The sequence below is a fragment of the Triticum aestivum genome, chromosome 5A (genome assembly GCF_018294505.1).
Source record: "Triticum aestivum cultivar Chinese Spring chromosome 5A, IWGSC CS RefSeq v2.1, whole genome shotgun sequence".
Classification (NCBI taxonomy): Eukaryota; Viridiplantae; Streptophyta; class Magnoliopsida; order Poales; family Poaceae; genus Triticum; species Triticum aestivum.
In genome coordinates this window covers 597,283,207-597,303,637 of record NC_057806.1, presented here as the reverse complement: position 1 = coordinate 597,303,637, position 20,431 = coordinate 597,283,207, and positions in this window count along the sequence as shown.

Sequence of the window (20,431 nt, the reverse complement as noted above, 5' to 3'; positions counted from 1 at the left end):
GGGGACGAGGCAAAATAACCTTTTCCACAGCTCGAAATGAGCCTCGCAGCCCAGGAATAACTCGCAGAGGGCAACATAGCCGGCGATGTGTAAAATGGAAGCAAGGGTGAAATTATGCAGTTGGAGGCCGTAAAACTCCAGGAGCCCGCGGAGGAACGGATGAATTGGAAATCCGAGTCCCCTTAATAAGTAAGGAACAAGGCATACCCGCTCCCCCGTAGAGGGGCTGGGGAAGCTCTCCACTTGCTCCCCGCCATTGTAGGTGGCGAGCCCGGCTCGGACGGGAACCATATACGCTGGAGGGAGAAATCCCTTGGTCTGCAGTTCGACTAATCGACTGTGTGGGACAGAACACCTGTCCCAATCGCCGGGCTTAGGGCTACGGGGGCGGGAGGAGGAGCTGTGGAGGTCGGCCATGCTGGAGTGGATCTTTCCGAAGCGCGCTCCGATGGATTCTCGCTGGGGAGGGGTGGTATGGATTGGATCTAAGAATCCCCATCCCTTTAATAGACAATTTATTTATCTGGCTAGGGGGGCGAATGTAAAAATGCCCTGGCTCCTCGTATTCATTCGACGCGTGGAAGATAGCCCTTATTGGGCGCGGAAGCCAAGAAGTCCAACATTTATGGTGCCAGACTCTACTTGACAAACGTTCGAAATTTGGAGAAGAACCCGCCTTGCAATGCCGAAGACAATACTACGTGTCGGACTTGACGTCATTGAAGCCTGGTTCGGGGGCTACTGAGGGAGTCCTGGATTAGGGGGTCTCCGGACAGCCGGACTATATCCTTTGGCCGACTGTTGGACTATGAAGACACAAGATTGAAGACTTCGTCCCGTGTCCGGATGGGACTCTACTTGGCGTGGAAGGCAAGCTAGGAAATACGGATATGTATATCTCCTCCTTTGTAACCGACCTTGTGTAACCCTAGCCTCCTCCGGTGTCTATATAAACTGGAGGGTTTTAGTCCGTAGGACAACATACAATCATACCATAGGCTAGCTTCTAGGGTTTAGCCTCTCTGATCTCGTGGTAGATCAACTCTTGTACTACTCATATTATCAAGAATAATCAAGCAGGACATAGGGTTTTACCTCCATCAAGAGGGCCCAAACCTAGGTAAAACATCATGTCCCCTGCCTCCTGTTACCATCTGCCTTAGACGCACAGTTCGGGACCCCCTACCCGAGATCCGCCGGTTTTGACACCGACAAGCCCGATGTAAAGCGTCGAGCGTCCGGACAGCCAGCCCAGTCGGTTCCTAAATAAGACATGAGGCCGGTGGAGGAGGACGTCGTCAACGTGAGCCCAAGAGCCTTGGTGCCGCAATTATAATGAAGAAACCACTTCACTGGAGTCCAATGGGAGTCATGCGGAGCATGCATGTGAAGACACACCTGCTGCACAACATATTGTAGGTTCAGGCATGTGAGCCTCAAGTACTGCAGCACACGGACGATGGAGCGATAAAATGCTGCATTCGGTGCCGGCGAGCTATCAAGAGCAGACTGCTTGGCCTTTGTGTCGACAGGTGTGGCAGCAGGCTTGCAGTTAAGCATGCCCACGCGCTCGAGAAGCTCATGAGCATAACGCTACTGATGAAGAAAGAACCTATCAGTGCACCGTACCACCTCAATGCCGAGGAAGTAGTGCAGAGGGCCCAGATCCTTGAGGATGAACTCATGTCGGAGACAAGCAGTGAGATGACAAAGGAGCTCAGTGGAGGACGCTGTTGGGATGATGTTGTCCACTTAAAGTAGAAGGTAAGCGATGGCAGTGCCCTGATGGTAGACGAACAACGATGCATCAGAGTGGGTGGAGCGAAAACCGAGCCGTTGGAGGAAGGCAGTGATGCGCTGGTATCGTGCATGTGGTTCCTTCTTGATCCCGTATAGGGATTGAGAAAGCAAACACATGTGATCCGGATGAGCGGCATCGACGAATCTGATGGGCTGCTAGCAGAACGCCTGCTCAGTGAGATGACCATGAAGAAATGCATTGGAGACGTCCAACTAATGCACAGGCCATGCGTGAGACACCGCAAGCTATAGAACAATGCGGATCGTGCCAGGTTTAACAACCGGAGCAAATCTGTCGGTGAAGTCAACTCCGACGCACCATCGAAAGCCACAGACCACCCAAAACACTTTGTAGTGCTCTAGAGAACCTTCGGGTGGGTCTTGTGGCGGAACACCCATTTCCCAGTGACGACGTTGGCATCGAGAATCTGCGGAACAAGTTGCCATGTGCGGTTGCGCTACAAAGCATCAAACTCCTCTTGCATCACGGCGAACCAGTTAGGGTCGCGAAGAGCATCGTGGGCTGAAGAGGGAACCACGATGGTGACGAGGTCGACACGGTACACACATACTCGTCAGACGAATAACGCTTGTTGGGACAAAGCACACCAGCTGACCACGGGTCGTCATGTGGTGCGGTCTGATACATCTTCAATGCATGTATAATTTTTTATTGTTCCATGCTATTATATTATCCATCTTGGATGTTTTATATGCATTAATATGCTATTTTATATCATTTTTGGGGACTAACCTATTAACCTAGTGACCAGTGCCAGTTGTTGTTTTTCCTTGTTTTTGTCTTTTACAGAAAATCAATACCCAACAGAACGAAACTCTTTGAGGACTTTTCTTGGACCAGAAGACAACCCTGAAGCTTCAGGAGGAGTCCAGAGGAGCCACGAGTGGGCCACAAGCCCTAGGGGGCGCCCCCTGGGGCGCCCCCAGGCTTGTGGGTGTTGGGGAACGTAGCAGAAATTCAAAAAATTTCCTACGTGTCACCAAGATCTATCTATGGAGAAACCAGCAACGAGGGGAAGGAGAGTGCATCTACATACCCTTGTAGATCGCTATGCGGAAGCGTTCAAGAGAACGGGTTGAAGGAGTCGTACTCGTCGTTATCCAAATCACCAGAGATCCTAGTGCCGAACGGACGGCACCTCCGCGTTCAACACACCTACAGCCCGGTGACGTCTCCCATGCCTTGATCCAGCAAGGAGAGAGGGAGAGGTTGAGGAAGACTCCATCCAGCAGCAGCACAACGGCGTGGTGGTGGTGGAGGAGCGTGGTACTCCAGCAGGGCTTCGCCAAGCACCACAATAGACGAGGAGGGAGAGGGGTAGGGCTGCGCCAAGAAGGAGAGGAACTCGTGTGTGTTGGGCAGCCCAAACCTCAAGTATATATATAGGGGGAGGGGAGGGGCTGCGCCCCCACCTAGGGTTCCCTCCCTAGGGGTGGCGGCAGCCCCCAGATCCCATCTGGGTGGCGGCCACAAGGGGGAGATGGGGAGGCGCACCTGGGGTGGGCCTTAGGGCCCATCTGCCCTAGGGTTTGCCCCCCTTCCCTCTTGGAGGCGCCTTGGGCCTTGGTGGGAGGCGCCCCAGCCCACCTAGGGGCTGGTCCCTTCCCACTATTGGCCCATATAGGCCTCCGGGGCTGGTGGCCCCACTTGGTGGACCCCCGGGACCCTCCCGGTGGTCCCGGTACGTTACCAATAAACCCCGAAACCTTTCCGGCGACCAAAATAGGACTTCTCATATATAAATCTTTACCTCCGGACCATTCCGGAACTCCTCGTGACATCCGGGATATCATCCGGGACTCCGAACAACATTCGGTAACCACGTATATCTATTCCTTATAACCCTAGCGTCATCGAACCTTAAGTGTGTAGACCCTACGGGTTCGGGAACCATGCAGACATGACCGAGACGTTCTCCGGTCAATAACCAACAGCGGGATCTGGATACCCATGTTGGTTCCCACATGTTCCACGATGATCTCATCGGATGAACCACGATGTCGAGGATTCGATCAATCCCGTATACAATTCCCTTTGTCTAGCGGTACGATACTTGCCCGAGATTCGATCATCGGTATCCCGATACCTTGTTCAATCTCGTTCCCGGCAAGTCTCTTTACTCGTTCCGTAACACATCATCCCGTGATCAACTCCTTAATCACATTGTGCACATTATGATGATGTCCTACCGAGTGGGCCTAGAGATACCTCTCCGTCACACGGAGTGACAAATCCCAGTCTCGATTCGTGCCAACCCAACAGACACTTTCGGAGATACCTCTAGTGTACCTTTATAGCCACCCAGTTACGTTGTGACGTTTGGCACACCCAAAGTATTCCTACGGTATCCGGGAGTTGCACAATCTCATGGTCTAAGGAAATGATACTTGACATTTAGAAAAGCTTTAGCATACGAATTACACGATCTTTGTGCTAGGCTTAGGATTGGGTCTTGTCCATCACATCATTCTCCTAATGATGTAATCCCGTTATCAGCGACATCCAATGTCCATGGTCAGGAAATCGTAACCATCTATTGATCAACGAGCTAGTCAACTAGAGGCTTACTAGGGACATGGTGTTGTCTATGTATCCACACATGTATCTGAGTTTCCTATCAATACAATTCTAGCATGGATAATAAACGATTATCATGAACTAGGAAATATATTAATAACTAATTTATTATTGCCTCTAGGGCATATTTCCAACAGTCTCCCACTTGCACTAGAGTCAATAATCTAGTTCACATCGCCATGTGATTAACACTCACGGTCACATCCCCATGTGACTAACACCCAAAGAGTTCTGGGTTTGATCATGTTATGCTTGTGAGAGAGGTTTCAGTCAACGGGTCTGCAACATTCAGATCCGTATGTACTTCGAAATTTCTATGTCATCTTGTAGATGCAACTACTATGCTACATTTGGAGCCATTTCAAATAACTGTTCTACTTGGAGCTATTCTAAATTGTTGCTCCATTATACGTATCCGGTATCTCTACTCAGAGCTATCCGGATAGGTGTTAAGCTTGCATCGACGTAACTCTTTACGTCGAACTCTTTATCACCTCCATAACCGAGAAACATATCCTTATTCCTCTAAGGATAATTTAGACCGCCATCTGGTGATCTACTCCTAGATTACCTTTGTACCCTCTTGTCAGATATGTGGCAAGGCACACATCAGGTGCGGTACTTAGCATGACATATCGTATAGAGCCTATGACAAAAGCATAGGGGACGACCTTCATCCTTCCTCTTTCTTCTGCCGCGGTCGAGCTTTAAGTCTTAACTTCATACCTTACAACTCAGGCAAGAACTCCTTCTTTGACTGATCCATCTTGAACACCTTCAAGATCATGTCAAGGTATGTGCTCATTTGAAAGTACCATTAAGCGTTTTGATCTATCCATATAGATCTTGATGCTCAATGTTCAAGTAGCTTAATCCAAGCTTTCCATTGAAAAACACTTTCAAATAACCCTATATGCTTTCCAGAAATCCTATGTCATTTCTGATCAACAATATGTCATCAACATATATTCATCAGAAATTCTATAGTGCTCCCACTCACTTCTTTGGAAATACAAGTTTCTCATAAACTTTGTATACACCCAAAATCTTTGATCATCTCATCAAAGCATACATTCGAACTCCGAGATGCTTACTCCAGTCCTTAGAAGGATTGCTGGAGCTTTGCATACTTATTAGCATCTTTCATGATTGACAAAACCTTCCGGTTGTATCACATACAACCTTTCCTCAAGAAAATCATCGAGGAAACAATGTTTGACATCCTATCTACAAGATTTCATAAATAATGCAGTAATCGCTAATATAATTCCAACAGACTCTTAGCATCGCTACGAGTGAGAAAGTCTCATCATAGTCAACTCCTTGAACTTGTCGGGAAACATCTTAACGACAAGTCGAGCTTTCTTAATGGTGACATTTACCATCATTGTCCATCTTCCTTTTAAAATCCATCTGTACTCAACAGCCTTACGACCATCGAGCCGTTCTGCCAAAGTTTACACTTTGTTTTCATACATGGATCCTCTCTCGGATTTTATGGCCTCGAGCCATTTATCGGAATCCGGGCCCACCATCGCTTCTTCATAGCTCGTAGGTTCATTGTTGTCTAGCAACATGACTTTCAAGACAGGATTACGTACCACTCTGAAGTAGTACGCATCCTTGTCGTCCTACGAGGTTTGGGAGTGACTTGATCTGAAGTTTCATGATCACTATCATAATCTTCCACTTCAATTGGTGTAGGTGCCACAGGAACAACTCCCTGTGCCCTGCCACACACTAGTTGAAGAGACGGTTCAATAACCTCATCAAGTCTCCACCATCCTCCCACTCAATTCTTTCGAGACAAACTTTTCCTCGAGAAAGGACCCGATTCTAGAAACAATCCCTTATTGCTTTTGGATCTAAGACAGGAGGTATACCCAACTGTTTTGGGTGTCCTATGAAGATGCATTTATCCGCTTTGGGTTCGAGCTTATCAGCCTGAAACTTTTCCACATAAGCGTCGCAGCCCCAAACTTTTAAGAAATGACAGCTTAGGTTTCTCTAAACCATAGTTCATATGGTGTCATCTCATCGGAATTACGTGGTGCCATATTTAAAGTGAATGTGGTTGTCTCTAATGCCTAACCCATAAACTACCGTGGTAATTTGATAAGAGACATCATGGTATGCATCATATCCAATAGGGTGCGGTTATGATGTTCGGACACACCATCACACTATGGTGTTCCAGGCTGTATTAGTTGTGAAACAATTTCCACAATGTCTTAATTCTGTGCCAAACTCGTAATTCAGATATTCATCTCTATGATCATATCATAGATATTTTATCCTCTTGTCACGACGATCTTTCAACTTCACCCTGAAATTACTTGAACCTTTCAATAATTCAGACTCGTGATTCATCAAGTAAATATACTCAACATCTACTCAAATCATTTGTGAAGTAAGAACATAACGATATCCATTACACGCCTGAGCACTCATTGGACTGCACACATCAAAATGTATTACTTCCAACAAGTTGCTTTCTAGTTCCATTTTACTGAAAACGAGGCTTTCAGTCATCTTGCCCATGTGGTATGATTTGCATGTCTCAAGTGATTCAAAATCAAGTGAGTCCAAACGGTCCATTTGCATGGAGTTTCTTCAGGCATATACACCAATAGACATGGTTCGCATGTCTCAAACTTTTCAAAACGAGTGAGCCCAAAGATCCATCAACATGGAGCTTCTTCATGCGTTTTATACCAATATGACTTACGTGGCAGTGCCACAAGTAGGTGGTACTATCATTACTATCTTATATCTTTTGGCATGAACATGTGTATCACTACGATCGAGATTCAATAAACCATTCGTTTTAGGTGCAAGACCATTGAAGGTATTATTCAAATAAACAGAGTAACCATTATTCCCCTTAAATGAATAACCGTATTGCGATAGACATAATCCAATCATGTCTATGCTCAACGCAAACACCAATCTCGATGGTAGAGGGAGCGTGCGATATTTGATCAACCTTGGAAATACTTCCAACACATATCGTCAACTCACCTTTAGCTAGTCTCCGTTTATTCCGTAGCTTTTATTTCGAGTTACTAACACTTAGCAACCGAACCGGTATCTAATACCCTGGTGCTACTAGGACTACTAGTAAAGTACACATTAACATAATGTATATCCAATATACTTCTATCGACAGCCTTCTCATCTACCAAGTATCTAGGGTAATTCTGCTCCAGTGGTTGTTTCCCTTATTACAGAAGCACTCAGTCTCGGGTTTGGGTTCAACCTTGGGTTTCTCCACTAGAGCAGCAGCTGAATTGCCGTTTCATGAAGTATCCCTTCTTGCCCTTGCCCTTCTTGAAACTAGTGGTTTCACTAACCATCAACAATTGATGCTCCTTCTTGATTTCTACTTTCGCGGTGTCAAACATCGCGAATATTTCAAGGATCATCATATCTATCCCTGATATGTTATAGTTTATCACGAAGCTCTAGAAGCTTGGTGGTAATGACTTCGGAGAAACATCACTATCTCATCTGGAAGATCAACTCCCACTAGATTCAAATGATTGTTGTACTCAGACAATCTGAGCACAAGCTCAACAATTGAGCTTTTCTCCTTAGTTTGCAGGCTAAGAAAATCGTTGGAGGTCTCATACCTCTTGACGTGGGCACGAGCCTGAAATCCCAATTTCAGCCCTCGAAACATCTCATATGTTTCGCGACATTTCAAAACGTCTTCGGTGCCTCAACTCTAAACCGTTTAACTGAACTATCACGTAGTTATCAAAATATGTATGTCAGATGTTCGCAACATCCACAAACGACGTTCGAGGTTCAGCACACTGAGCGGTGCATTAAGGACATAAGCCTTCTATGAAGCAATGAGGACAATCCTCAGTTTACGGACCTAGTCCGCATAATTGCTACTATCAACTTTCAACTAAATTTTCTCTAGGAACATATGTAAACAGTAGAACTGAAGCGGGAGCTACGACATAATTTGCGAAGACCTTTTGATTAAGTTCAGGATAATTAAGTTCATATTATGAACTCCCACTCAGATAGACATCCCTCTAGTCATCTAAGTGATTACATGATCCGAGTCAACTAGGCCGTGTCCGATCATCACGTGAGACGGACTAGTCAACATCGGTGAACATCTTCATGTTGATCGTATCTACCATACGACTCATGCTTGACCTTTCGGTTTCTTGTGTTCCGAGGCCATGTCTGTACATGCTAGGCTCGTCAAGTCAACCTAAGTGTTTCGCATGTGTAAATCTGTCTTACACCCGTTGTATGTGAGCGTTAGAATCTATCACACCCGATCATCACGTGGTGCTTCGAAACAACGAACAGTCGCAACGGTGCACAGTTAGGGGAAACACTTTCTTGAAATTATTATGAGGGATCATCTTATTTACTATCGTTGTTCTAAGTAAACAAGATGCAAAAACATGATAAACATCACATGCAATCAAATAATAGTGACATGATATGGCCAATATCATATAGCTCCTTTGATCTCCATCTTGAGGCTCCATGATCATCTTGTCACCGGCATGACACCATGATCTCCATCATCGTGTCTTCTTGAAGTTGTCTCGTCATCTATTACTTCTACTACTATGGCTAACGCTTTAGCAATAAAGTAAAGTAATTACATGACGTTTAAGTTGACACGTACGTCATAAATAAATAAACACAACTCCTATGGCTCCTGCCGGTTGTCATACTCATCGACATGCAAGTCGTGATGCCTATTACAAGAACATGATCATCTCATACATCACATATATCATTCATCACATCCTTTGGCCATATCACATCACATAGCATACCCTGCAAAAACAAGTTAGACGTCCTCTAATTGTTGTTTGCATGTTTTACGTGGCTGCTATGGGTTTCTAGCAAGAACGTTTCTTACCTACGCAAAAACCACAACATGATATGCCAATTGCTATTTACCCTTCATAAGGACCCTTTTCATCGAATCCGATCCGACTAAAGTGGGAGAGACAGACACCCGCTAGCCACCTTATGCAACTAGTGCATGTCAGTCGGTGGAACCAGTCTCACGTAAGAGTACGTGTAAGGTCGGTCCGGGCCGCTTCATCCCACAATGCCGCCGAATCAAGATTGGACTAGTAACGGTAAGCATATTGAACAAAATCAACACCCACAACTACTTTGTGTTCTACTCGCGCATAGAAACTACGCAATAGACCTAGCTCTGATACCACTGTTGGGGAATGTAGCAGAAATTTAAAATTTTTCCTACGTGTCACCAAGATCTATCTATGGAGAAACCAGCAACGAGGGGAAGGAGAGTGCATCTATATACCCTTGTAGATCGCTATGCGGAAGCGTTCAAGAGAACGGGTTGAAGGAGTCGTACTCGTCGTGATCCAAATCACCGGAGATCCTAGTGCCGAACGGACGACACCTCCGCGTTCAACACACGTACAGCCCGGTGACGTCTCCCATGCCTTGATCCAGCAAGGAGAGAGGGAGAGGTTGAGGAAGACTCCATCCAGCAGCAGCACAACGGCGTGGTGGTGGTGGAGGAGCGTGGTACTCCAGCAGGGCTTCGCCAAGCACCGCAAGAGACGAGGAGGGAGAGGGGTAGGGCTGCGCCAAGAAGGAGAGGAACTCGTGTGTGTTGGGCAGCCCAAACCTCAAGTATATATAGGGGGAGGGGAAGGGCTGCGCCCCCACCTAGGGTTCCCTCCCTAGGGGTGGCGGCAGCCCCCAGATCCCATCTGGGTGGCGGCCACAAGGGGGAGAGGGGGAGGCGCACCTGGGGTGGGCCTTAGGGCCCATCTGCCCTAGGGTTTGCTCCCCTTCCCTCTTGGAGGCGCCTTGGGCCTTGGTGGGAGGCGCCCCAGCCCACCTAGGGGCTGATCCCTTCCCACTATTGGCCCATGTAGGCCTCCGGGGCTGGTGGCCCCACTTAGTGGACCCCCGGGACCCTCCCGGTGGTCCCGGTACGTTACCGATAAACCCCAAAACCTTTCCGGCGACCAAAACAGGACTTCCCATATATAAATCTTTACCTCCGGACCATTCCGGAACTCCTCGTGATGTCCGGGATATCATACGGGAATCCGAACAACATTCAGTAACCACGTATATCTATTCCTTATAACCCTAGCGTCATCGAACCTTAAGTGTGTAGACCCTACGGGTTCGGGAACCATGCAGACATGACCGAGACGTTCTCCGGTTAATAACCAACAGCGGGATCTGGATACCCATGTTGGTTCCCACATGTTCCACGATGATCTCATCGGATGAACCACGATGTCGAGGATTCGATCAATCCCGTATACAATTCCCTTTGTCTAGCGGTATGATACTTGCCCGAGATTCGATCGTCGATATCCTGATACCTTGTTCAATCTCGTTCCCGGCAAGTCTCTTTACTCGTTCCGTAACACATCATCCCATGATCAACTCCTTGATCACATTGTGCACATTATGATGATGTCCTACCGAGTGGGCCCAGAGATACCTCTCCGTCACACGGAGTGACAAATCCCAGTCTCGATTCGTGCCAACCCAACAGACACTTTCGGAGATACCTCTAGTGTACCTTTATAGCCACCCAGTTACGTTGTGACGTTTGGCACACCCAAAGTATTCCTACGGTATCCGGGAGTTGCACAATCTCATGGTCTAAGGAAATGATACTTGACATTTAGAAAATCTTTAGCATACGAACTACACGATCTTTGTGCTAGGCTTAGGATTGGGTCTTGTCCATCACATCATTCTCCTAATGATGTGATCCCGTTATCAACGACATCCAATGTCCATGGTCAGGAAACCGTAACCATCTATTGATCAACGAGCTAGTCAACTAGAGGCTTACTAGGGACATGGTGTTGTCTATGTATCCACACATGTATCTGAGTTTCCTATCAATACAATTCTAGCATGGATAATAAATGATTATCATGAACTAGGAAATATAATAATAACTAATTTATTATTGCCTCTAGGGCATATTTCCAAAGTGGGCCCCTCGTGGCACCCCTAACCCTAATTCCAGCTCTATAAATACCTAAATATTCCCCTTACATCAGGGGGCACACCAAAAATACTTTTCTGATGCCGCAAGCTTCTGTTCTTGTGAGATCTCATATTGGGGCCTTTTCTGGTACTCTGCCGGAGGAGGATTCGATCACGGAGGGCCTCTACACCAACCTTGGTGCCCTTCCTATGATGTGTGAGTTGTTTACCACAGACCTACGGGTCCATAGCTAGTAGCTAGATGGCTTCTTCTCTCTCTTTGATCTTCAATACAATGTTCTCCTCGATGTTCTTAGAGATCTATGCAATGTAATCTTCTTTTGCGGTGTGTTTGTTGAGATTCGATGAATTGTGGGTTTATGATCAGATTATCTATGAATATTATTTGAGTCTTCTCTGAACTCTTTTATGCATGATTAAGATAGCTTTGTATTTCTCACTGATCTATTGATTTGGTTTGTCCAACTAGATTGATCTTTCTTGCAATGGGAGAGGTGCTTTGTGATGGGTTCAATATTGCGGGTTCCTCACCCAGTGACAGTTGGGGTAGTGAGGCACGCATTTGTCTTGTTGCCATTAGGTATAAAAAGATGGGGTTTTTACTATATTGATTGGATATATCCCTCTACATCATGTCATCTTGCTTAAGGCGTTACTCTATTCTTGTTAACTTAATACACTAGATGCATGCTGCATAGCGGTCGATGTGTGGAGTAATAGTAGTAGATGTAGGCAGGAGTCGGTCTACTTGTCATGGATGTGATGCCTATATTCATGATCATTGCCTTAAATATCGTCATAACTATGTGCTTCTATATCAATTTCTCGACAACAATTCGTTTACCCACCGTATGCTTTCTTGAATAGAGAAGCCTCTAGTGAAACCTATAGCCCCGGTCTATTTTCTATCATATTATTTTCAGATCTATAAAACCAAAAACCCAAAAATACCTTACTTCAATTTATTTATCTTCACTTTATTTTACACTTTTACTTATCTTTCATACCTATCTCTATCAGATCTCACTCTTGCTAGTGACCGTGAAGGAATTGACAACCCCTTTTTCGCGTTGTGTACAAGTGTTTGTTAGTTTGTGTAGGTGCATCTATTGGAGACTTGTGTGTTCCTCCTACTGGATTGATACCTTGGTTCTTAACTAAGGTAAATACTTATATCTAATTTTCTGCATCACCCTATCCTCTTCAAGGGAAAAATCAATGCAAGCTCAAGAAGTAGTAGGAAGAATTTCTGGCGCGGTTGCCGAGGAGGTTCTACATCAAGCCTACCAAGTACCTATCATAAACTCTCATCTCCTGCACTTACATTATTTTCCAATTGCATCTCGTTTTCCTCTCCCCTACTTCTAAAATGTTTTCAGAAAAACACAACAATATTTGCCTTTTTATGCGCCTTCTTTCTGTCCATCTTTTCGTTTGCTTGTGTGCTAGATTGCTTGCTTTGTCAAGACGTCTCAAGAAAATACTAAGTTGTGTGAATTTTCGAACACTAATAGTAATGATTTTATTAGTACTCCGATTGCTCCTGCCACTAGTGCGGAATGTTATGAAATTAATGTCGCTTTGTTGAATCTTGTTATGAAAGAACAATTTTCTGGTAGTCCTAATGAAGATGTTGCATCCCATCTAAATACTTCCGTTGAGTTGTGTGATATGCAGAAGAAAAAACATGTGGATAATTATATTGTTAAATTGAAGCAATTTCCGTTCTCACTATGAGATCGTGCTAAAACTTGGTTTTCATCTTTGCCTAAAAATAGTATTGATTCATGGAATAAGTGTAAAGATGCTTTTATTTTCAAGTAGTTTCCTCCCGTTAAGATCATCTCCCTTAGGAATGATATAATAAATTTTAAGCAACTTCATCACGAACATGTTGCACAATCTTAGGAGAGGATGAAATTGATGATAAGAAATTGCCCTACTCATGGTTTAAGTTTATGGATAATCATACAATTTTTTTATGCTGGATTGAATTTTGCATCTAGAAATCTTTTAGATTCCACCGCAGGTGGTACTTTTATGAATATCACATTAGGAGAAGCTACTAAAGTCCTAGATAATATTATGGCAAATTGCTCTCAATGGCATACCGAAAGATCGTCTACTAGTAAAAAAGTGCATGTGATTGAAGAAATTAATACTTTGAGTGGAAAGATGGATGAACTTATGAAATTGATTGCTAGTAAGAGTGCTCCTATTGATCCCAATGATATGCCTTTGCCCACTTTGATTGAGAATAATAATGAATCTATGGATGTGAATTTTGTTGGTAGGAACAATTTTAGTAATAACGCGTATAGAGGAAATTTTAACCCTAGGCCGTTTCCAAGTAATTCCTCTAATAATTATGGTAATTCCTACAATAATTCATATGGAAATTATAATAATATACGCCATGATCTTGAGAATAATATTAAAGATTTATTAATTCTCAAAATATTTTCAATGCTATGGTAGAAGAAAAATTGCTTAAGATTGATGATTTGGCTAGAAACGTTGATAGAATTTCTCATGAGATTGATTGTTTTAAGATTAGATATATGCCACCCATTATTGATATTAGTAAATCTCTGAAAGCTATTAAAATTTATATTAGTGAAAGTAGAGAAAGAATCGCTAAGATCCGTGCTAAGAGAGATTGGCTAGAAAAAGCATGTTCTTCTAGTTTTCGTGATAATAATGATGAAGATCTTAAAGTGATTGGTATGACTCCTATTGAATCTTTGTTTGCTAATATAAAAATTGATAAAGAATGGACTGGATATGAGTCAACTTTAGCTAGAAGGCTGATGTCTACTATGCAACCATCTTCTTATAGACTCATGTTGGGCCTTCAAGCACAGAGTTTTGTAGGACAGTAACAAATTTCCCTCAAGTGGATGACCTAAGGTTTATCAATCCATGGGAGACGTAGGATGAAGATGGTCTCTCTCACACAACCCTGCAACCAAATAACAAAGACTCTCTTGTGTCCCCAACACACCAAATACAATGGTAAATTGTATAGGTGCACTAGTTTGACGAAGAGATGGTGATACAAGTGCAATATGGATAGTAGATATAGGTTTTTGTAATCTGAAAATATAAAAACAGCAAGGTAACTAGTATTAAAAGTGAGCGAAAATGGTATTGCAGTGCTTGAAAACAAAGCCTAGGGTTCATACTTTCACTAGTGCAAGTTCTCTCAACAATGATAACATAATTAGATCATATGGCAATCCCTCAACGTGCGACAAAAGTCACTCCAAAGTTCCTATCGCGGAGAACATAAGATGAAATTGCTTGTAGGGTACGAAACCACCTCAAAGTTATTCTTTCCGATCAATCCATTGAGCTATTCCTATAAGTGTCACAAACAACCCTAGAGTTCATAGTAAAATAACACCATGTGATACACATCAATCAACCCTAATGTCACCTAGATACTCCAATGTCACCACAAGTATCCGCGGGTCAATTATACGATATGCATCAAATAACTTCAGATTCATAATATTCAATCCAACACAAAGAACCTCAAAGAGTGCCCCAAGATTCCTATCGGAGAAATAAGGACAAAAACGTGCATCAACCCCTATGCATAGATTACCCCAATGGCACCTCGGGAATCCACGAGTCGAGTGCCAAAACATACATCAAGTGAATCAATAGAACACCCCATTGTCACCACGGGTATCCCACGCAAGACATACATCAAGTGTTATCAAATCCATAATAGTATTCAATCTGATAATAGTGAAACCTCAAGGGTAAAACTCAAATCATCACAAGAAGGTAGAGGAGGAGAAACACCATATGATTCAACTATAATAAAAAGCTCGCGGTACATCAAGATCGTGCCAAATCAAGAACACGAGAGAGAGAGAGAGAGAGAGAGAGAGAGATCAAACACATAGCTACTGGTACATACTCTCAGCCCCGAGGGTGAACTACTCCCTCCTCATCATGGAGAGCGTCGGGATGATGAAGATGGCCACCGGTGATGGTTTCCCCCTCTGGCAGGGTGCCGGAATGGGCTCCCGATTGGTTTGTTGTGGCTACAGAGGCTTGCGGTGGCGGAACTCCCGGTCTAGGTTTCTTTCTGGGGGTTTCTGGATTTATAGGAATTTTTGGCGTCGGTTTCACGTCAGGGGGGTCCACGGGTCAGCGACAAGGCAGGGGGGCGTGCCCTAGGGTGGTGGGCGCGCCCTCCACCCTTGTCGTTGACTTGGGACTCTTCTGGCCCAACTCTTGTGCTTCAGGGGCTTCTTCTGGTCCATAAAAATCACCATAAATTTTTAGCTCGTTTTGGACTCCGTTTGATATTCATTTTCTCCAAAACTCAAAAACAAGGAAAAACGAAAACTGGCACTAGGCTCTAGGTTAATAGGTTAGTCCCAAAAATAATATAAAATGGCATATAAAAGATCCAATATAGATAATATAATAGCATGGAACAATCAAAAATTATAGATACGTTGGAGACGTATCAAAGGCGTCCCAAAAATTTGGAGGGTGAAGATCTTAATGAAAATTTTGATAAAAGTGGGATTGGCGAGGTCACGAAAGTAGTGATGAACCCACTCTTTTGGATTTCAAGGACTTTAATTATGACAATTGTTCTTTGAATGATTGTATTTCCTTGTTGCAATCTATGCTTAATTCACCTCATGCTTATAATCAAAATAAAGCTTTTACTAAACATATTGTTGATGCTATGATGAAATCGTTTGAAGAAAAACATGAGTTGGAAGTTTCAATCCCTAGAAATCTTTATGATGAATGGGGACCTACTATTAAGATTAAGATTAAATATTATGAGTGTAATGCTTTGTGTGATTTGGGTGGTAGCGTTTCCACTATTCCAAAAACTTTGTGATGTGCTAGGTTTCCATAAACTTGATGATTGTTCTTTAAATTTTCACTTAGCGGATTCCTTTATTAATAAACCTACTGGAAGGATTAATAATGTTCTTATTGTTGCAAATAGTAATTATGTGCCCATAGATTTTATTGTGCTTGATATAGATTGCATTCCTACATACCCTATTATTCTTGGTAGACCTTTCCTTAGAGCGAGTGGTGCAATTATTCATATGAAAGGAGGAAACATTAGATTTCAATTTCCGTTAAGGAAGGGCATGTAACAATTTCCAAGGAAGAAAATTAGGTTACCATATGAATCTATTGTGAGGGCTACTTATGGATTAAATACCAAAGATGACAATACCTAGATCTATGCAATATGCCTAGCTAGGGGCATTAAACAATAGCGCTTGATCGGAGGCAACCTAATTTTGTTTTGTATTTTTTGTTTTTGCTTCTATTCTTGAATAGATATGCAATATTACTTCTGTAATAATTATGTTTTGGTGTTTTAATTAGTTTTTGAGTCAAGTAAGACCTTTGCGGATATCTATACTGATAGTTGATTTGATTTTGCTGAAAAACAGAAACTTTTGCACTCATTGCTGGGATTTTGAAAAATCATATAAGCGTGCTTTTGATCTCAATTTTTACAAAATATTGATATACAAATTGCCTACGTTTTCCTAGTTTTTCAGAATTTTTGGAGTTACAAAAGTATGGCTAGAGTCCAGATTACTAAAGACTGTTCTGTTTTTGACATATTCTGTTTTCATTGTTTTGTTTGCTTATTTTGATGAATCTATGGGTAGTATCAGGGAGTATGAACCATGGAGAAGTTATAATCCAGTAGATATAACACTAATATAAAATTAGAATGAGTTTACAATAGTACCTAAAAGTGGTTATTTGCTTTGTTTCACTAACGGATCTCACGAGTTTTCTATTGAGTTTTGTGCTGTGAAGTTTTCAAGTTTTGAGTAAAATTTTGATGGACTATGGAATAAGGAGTGGCAAGAGCCTAAGCTTGGGGATGCCCAAGGCACCCCAAGGTAATATTCAAGGACAACCAAGCATCTAAGTTTGGGGATGCCCCGGATGGCATCCCCTCTTTTGTCTTCAATCCATCGGTAAAATTTCTTGAGACTATATTTTTGTTCATCACATGATATGTGTTTTGCTTGAAGCGTCTTGTATTGTATGAGTCTTTGCTTTTTAGTTTGCCACAATCATCCTTGCTGTACACACCTTCTGAGAGGGACACACATTAATCATGAATTTATTAGAATCCTCTATGTGCTTTACTTATATCTTTTTAGAGCACGACGGTGGTTTTATCTTGAAGAAATTTATGAACTCTCATGATTCACTTATATTATTTTGAGAGTATTAAAAATAGCATGGCAATTTGCTTATGTTATGAATTTGGTCCTAATATGATGGGTATTCAAGAGGGATATAATAAAAACTTTCATGTAGATCATTGAATATATGAGAAGTTCGATTCCTTGCATTTGTTTTGAGATATAAAAATGGTGATATTAGAGTCATGCTAGTGAGTAATTGTTGGTTAATAGAAATACTTGTGTTAAGGTTTGTGATTCCCGAAGCATGCATGTATGTTCTTTCGTTAGGTAATGAAGTTGGACCATGATTTATTTTTTATTGTCTTCCTTATGAGTGGCGGTCGGGGACGAGCGATGATCTTTTCCTACCAATCTATCCCCCTAGGAGCATGCGTATTAGTACTTTGTTTAGAGGGCTAATAAATTTTTGCAATAAGTATGTGAGTTCTTTATGACTAATGTTGAGTCCATGGATTATACGCACTCTCACCCTTCCACCATTGCTAGCCTCTCTAGTACGACACAACTTTTGCCGATGCATTAAATCACCTTATACCTTTCTTCAAAACAGCCACCATACCTACCTATTATGGAATTTCCATAGCCACTCCGATATATATTGCCATGCAACTTCCACCATTGCGTTCATTATGACACATACCATCATTGGCATATTGCTTTGCATGATCATATAGTTGGCATAGTATTTGTGGCTTGGCCACCATTCATATTTTTTACACATGTCACGCTAGATCATTGCACATCCCGGTACACCGCCGGAGGCATTCATATAGAGTCATATCCTTGTTCTAGTATTGTGTTGTAATCCTTGAGTTGCAAGTAAACAAAAGTGTGTTGATCCTCATTATTAGAGCATTGTCCCATGTGAGGAAAGGATGATGGAGTCTATGATTCCCCCACAAGTCGGGATGAGGCTCCGGACGAAAGAAAAAGAGAAAAAAAAAGAGTCCAAAGAGCCCAAAAAGAAAAAAAAAAGAAAAAAAGAGAGAAAAAGAGAGAAGGGGCAACGTTACTATCCTTTTTCCACACTTGTGCTTCAAAATAGCACCATGTTCTTCATGATAGAGAGTCTCCTACGTTGTCACTTTCATATATTACTAGTGGAAATTTTACATTATAGAACTTGGCTTGTATATTCCAATGATTGGCTTCCTCAAATTGCCCTAGGTCTTCGTGACCAAGCAAGTTGGATGCACACCCACTTAGTTTTCTTCCGAGCTTCCATACACTTATAGCTCTAGTACATCCATTGCATGGCAATCTGTAGGATCGAAAGTATGTCTAGAGGGGGGGTGATTAGACTACTTGACCAAATAAAAATCTAGCCTTTTCCCAATTTTAGTTATTGGCAGATTTTAGATATCTTAGCACAAGTCAAGCAATCTCCACACAATTCAAGAAAGCATGCAAAAGAGTACATGAGCAGCGGAAAGTAACTCATGCAACTTGCAAGAATGTAAAGGGAAGGGTTTGGAGGATTCAAACACAATTGGAGACACGGATGTTTTGTCGTGGTTCCGATAGGTGGTGCTATCGTACATCCACGTTGATGGAGACTTCAACCCACGGAGGGTAACGGTTGCGCGAGTCCACGGAGGGCTCCACCCACGAAGGGTCCATGAAGAAGCAACCTTGTCTATTCCATCATGGCCGTCGCCCACGAAGGACTTGCCTCACTAGCGGTAGATCTTCACGAAGTAGGCGATCTTCTTGACCTTACAAACTCCTTGGTTCAACTCCACAATCTTGTCGGAGGCTCCCAAGTGACACCTAGCCAATCTAGGAGACACCACTCTCCAAGGAGTAACAAATGGTGTGTTGATGATGAACTCCTTGCTCTTGTGCTTCAAATGATAGTCTCCCCAACACTCAACTCTCTCTCACAGGATTTGGATTTGGTGGAAAGAAGATTTGAGTGGAAAGCAACTTGGGGAAGGCTAGAGATCAAGATTCATATGGTTGGAATGGAATATCTTGACCTCAACACAAGTGTAGGTGGTTCTCTCTCAGAAAATGTGTATTGGAAGTGTAGGTATGTTCTGATGGCTCTCTCCATGAATGAAGAGTGGGTGGAGGGCTATATATAGCCTCCACACAGAATCTAACCGTTACACACAATTTGCCAAACTCGGTGGGACCGAATGGTTAAACTTGGTCGGACCAATTCAGCAAACCTAGTGACCATTAGGATTTTCGGTGGGACCGAGATGCAACTCGGTAGTACCGATATGGTTAGGGTTAGGGCATAACGTAATCTTGGTGTGACCGATTACACAAACTCGATGGGGCCAATTTTGGTAACAAGCTAACCAGAGAGTTGGTCAGGTAAACTCGGTGGGACCGATTCGCTCATCTCGGTGAGACCGAAATGTTACAAAAGGGAAACAAAGAGTTTACATTGCAATCTCGGTGGGACCGATCACTCATCTCGGTGAGACCGAAACGTTACGAACGGAAATAGAGAGATTACAATCCCATCTCGGTGAGACCGAGATCCCTATCAGTGAAACCGAATTGCTAGGGTTTGTGGCAGTGGCTATGACATTTGAAACTCGGTGGCGCCGGATAGATAGAATCAGTGGGGCCGAGTTTGACTTTTGGTTTAGGTCATATGTGGATGTGGGAAGGTAGTTGAGGGTTTTGGAGCATATCACTGAGCACTTTGAGCAAGCAAGCCATTAAGCAACACCTCATCCCTCCTTGATAGTATTGGCTTTTCCTATAGACTCAATGTGATCTTGGATCACTAAAATATAAAATGTAGAGTCTTGATCTTGAAGCTTGAGCC